The sequence below is a fragment of the Triticum dicoccoides genome, chromosome 6A, assembly GCF_002162155.2.
Source record: "Triticum dicoccoides isolate Atlit2015 ecotype Zavitan chromosome 6A, WEW_v2.0, whole genome shotgun sequence".
Lineage (NCBI taxonomy): Eukaryota > Viridiplantae > Streptophyta > Magnoliopsida > Poales > Poaceae > Triticum > Triticum dicoccoides.
The window spans coordinates 627213325-627217194 of record NC_041390.1 but is presented as its reverse complement, the minus strand read 5'-3'; the positions used below and the strand labels follow the sequence as shown (position 1 = coordinate 627217194).

Genomic DNA, 3870 nt, shown 5'->3' with positions numbered 1-3870 from the left:
TCCAGGCGAAAGCTCTGTGACGGCGTCATCCTCGGATTTCGTCCACCTTCTTGAAGGCGTCACTAGGGAGCACCTTGCCGCCATTCATCCTCCGTTGCCCTTGGGGGTTGGTCATCCTCTGCTCTGCTAGCTCAAGACCCTCTCATGCCTGTCGTTCGTTTTGGTGAGCTTCGTGCTCTTCGTGCTATCTCGGTTCATATTTGCTCAACAACGACGCAACGATGCCTCCCCACCTTGCTAATCGTGTCGGCTTGCTGTGGCGGAGTTTCCAGTTAAGGTTCGTGATGGGTCACTCGTTGATTGGTTCTGCTCCTCTGTTGTGCCAAGGGGTTGGTATGCACGCAGGTGTGGTGCGTTAGGATAGTTGTTTAGTGTTGGTATTGTGTTTCCTCGATGACACACCACTTCCACTCGACTTTTATGATGGTGGTCTCTTGGCTTGCTGGCTAGGTAGTGCCTTCTTCGGGGCGTCCATATGCTCTCGCCCTATGTAATCTTTCACCCCTGTGTGGTTTTTCGGCCCGGTTTCCCTTATAAACGGGGTCAACCTGTTAAGGTTTTCGATCCGATTTTCCTTATAAACTAGATCAAACACTTGGCATTTTGGCCACTTTGAGCAATATATTCAAGTGGGGAATCTCTCCCCCCTGATGACCGTTCAAAAAAAAAAGGCGTGCACATCATCCGTAGACCATAGCAAACGGCAGGGCATGTGGTGCGGTGTACTCAATTGGCCTCCATCCACGCGCAGAAATTCCTCTATCTCCACTGCCTGGCCGCTAGCTATCTACTCCCTCCATTCCGAATTACTTGTCATAGAAATAAATGCATCTAGACGTATTTTAGTTCTAGATACATCCATTTTCGAGACAAGTAATTCCGAACGAAGGGAGTAGCTAACAAGTACCACGTCAGATGGAGCAGTTAAGCTAAGCTAGTAGTGCATTTGTTTTTTTTAGAAAAGGAGGATGACCCCCGGCCTCTGCATCTGGGAGATGCATACGGCCACTTTATTGATTATTCTCGAGGACCGTACAAAGTGTTACAACAATGTGTCTGAATCCACCATCTTGGCAACATATGCCGCTACTCCTATCCAAAATGATTAGGGGTGCTAGCTGGGCCACTACCCAAACCACTCACCAAGCCTAACATCAAAAGCCGGAAGCCGAAACTCATTCGGAAGCCCCAGCCGAGCCACATACCGGGTCTGGGGCACAATCCGGTCAGATGCCCTCGTGTGTCGTCGCCGCCATCTTCCACATATCCGTCTTCAGATCATATTGAGGCTTCTACCTTGTCTGGCCACTCTGCCATCGACGTCACCATGACGCCAGACAGCTTCCTCCTCCTGCACGAGTCCATCTCCGCGCATCAAACGCCGAGTCTCCACAGCACCATGCCGCCGAGATCCGCCACCATCAATGTGAAAGATGAAGCACCGCTCCACCAAGGTCGCCGTCCTCTAGTCCCTCGAGCCGTGTGCACCTCCAAGAATGACGCCCCCAGAGGGGAAACGACACCAGAGAGCCGCCGTCATCCGATCTACTGATCTAGGGTTTCCCCCGGAGGTAGCAGAGAGTGGCCTTGAACTTCTCCACGACGATGCCTTCAGAAAGGGAACGATGCAGACAGCGTCGCCATCGCCGGCCTAGGCAATAGCCAAAAGCAGGTTTTCACCCAGATCTGATCGAAGACCTCCATCTCTCGTACACGGGTCGCCGTCCAAGAAAGCCGCCGACGAGCAGACGCCGGAGCAGTCCCGCCGCCGCTGCGCGCAGACTGGCCGACCACGTGGTTGCAGCCACGCCGCTGCAATCCACCTCTATGCAGAGCCCACGATGACCTGCGCCGCCACCCCGCGACGCCCGCTACCGCCAGGGACCAAATCCGCGCGGATCTAGCCAGAGGCGTGCCGGCCCGCCACCGCCCGATCTGACCCGCCGCAGCCGCCGCGCCGCGGCCACCCACCAGGTCGCCGCCAAGGCAGGCCACCCCGACGGAGCGCCGCCGCGCCGCTAGCCCCCGCCATAGGCTAGCGCCCCCGCTCGGAAAGCCGTCCGGCGCCGGCCATGACCATGGGCGGAGGGGAAAGGAAGGCCCCGCCGCCGCCCCGGCCGGCCTGGCTTCGCCCGGCGGCGCCACCGGGCGGCGGCGAGGGAGGTGGGCAGAGGAGGGAGGAGAGAGGCGGCGGCCGGGATGGGTTCCCCTCGGGGCGCCCACGGGAGCGCCGCGAGAGGAGGGAAAAACAAGTTACTCAGTAGTGCATTTGTTACGGAGCGCGTGCGTGTGTGGACAGCAACGACAGCACAGTGGGTGTTGGATCTCCTCCACTGCTCGCGAATCTACGCCCACAGCCCACAGCCATGAGTTGCTGGCATTGGCACCACCTCCATCGCCCACAAGCGATTTACATGGTCGTATTTCTTCTTCGCTGCAAATCAACCGGCGCCCAGTTTTTCTCATCACCTAGCTATCCACCGTCTCTTCCTACCTCACGTCAGCTTGCTAGCACCACTAGAAACTAGTATCAATTGCTATTTCAGCTCGGCGTCTCCCGCAATCTTGATCCATTCCATCCGATTCTACGCTGATCGGCGGGGCGAAGAACACACACAGATTCTTGTGAACATTGATGCGTGCAATCGATCTGATTGCTAAAGACGAAGACCAGCAGAAATCTCAAGGCTTTCCTCCAGGCGGCCACGCCCTTGCTCCCATGGCGCTCCGCCACCATGGTACGTGATCGTTCCCTGTGCCCCTCCTCCCCCTTCCGATCATGGCAGGTCCTCTGCTTTTACCAGCATGAACGGCTCTGTTTTGCTCTGTTCTGAACAGTTTCGGTCTCTGCTCTGCTTGGCAGGAACGCTTCCAGGGCGCGCCCAGCAGCGTGTGGCAACAGCCAGACAGCAAGAACAAGGACGCGGTGGAGTACTACGCCGAGAGCAGCTCCTACGGCCTCGCTGTGCCCGTCCGGGACGCCGGTGACGGCGCCAACCAGGTACGGTTTCAGGGAAGGTGCTGCAAGTCGAGGGGGTTACACCGGTGGCGACGGATAGCCTTGGCGCTGGTACACCGGGCAAGGCACCAATTGTGAAGAGAAGGAGACGAGGGGAAGGAGAAGGAGATGCCGACGTTGATGATGTTATGAGTGAGGCGGCCAAAATCGATGAGAAATTTGTTTGGGAAATGTCGCGGGATTGGCGAACCCACAACGAGTGTGCTACGGGATCTCATCAGAGCATGCGTGCCGTCGGTGGTTTGTATCGTTTGGAAACACAAGTATATCAAGACAAAGAGTGGTCACCGTAAAAAAAAGACAAAGAGTGGAAGGCCTGACAATATTGTTAGGTTTCGATGGTGGACTTGCAGTAGCTAGTAGCGGAGGAAGTGGTGGACTGGCAGTTTTCTAGAGGGACAATATAAATTTGCGAGTTAAAAACTTTTCCACGTATCATATTAGGGTGTGACTAGGTCTCAGTCGGCTGAGATTTAACCAAGTCACAATCAAGTGGCATAACATGCAAGAGAGAAAGAAAAAAACTAATTTTTTTGCATGAATCTGAATATAAAATCTCACGGATATAGTATCGACCGGGACTTAACGAAGTCCTAGTCGAATGACCCTTAGGAAGACTGATCATATTAACATGGTTACCTCGGTTCCTGGAAAGATGAATGGAGACTAACCTGCGTCTATGGCGAGGCCAACTGGAGCTTGAGGCAACAAACGTGGGATACGATGATTATACTCGGTAGTGAGTCCACCCTGCCATGGATGTGTATAGGAGATTATAACGAGGTGTTGCTGAGAGAAGAACAAATGGGTCCGAATGAACAAGATGTGTCCCATGTGGCAGGGTTTAGGGA

General features: G+C 54.9%; 1 long non-coding RNA gene across 1 annotated transcript; it reads left to right on the top strand.

The window, feature by feature from the left end:
• The first annotated feature begins 2391 nt into the window (after positions 1–2391).
• Positions 2392–3561, top strand: LOC119318669. The gene is made up of 2 exons (XR_005154200.1): positions 2392–2738; positions 2864–3561. It is a non-coding gene; the product is annotated as an uncharacterized LOC119318669 (long non-coding RNA).
• Positions 3562–3870: the final 309 nt, after the last annotated feature.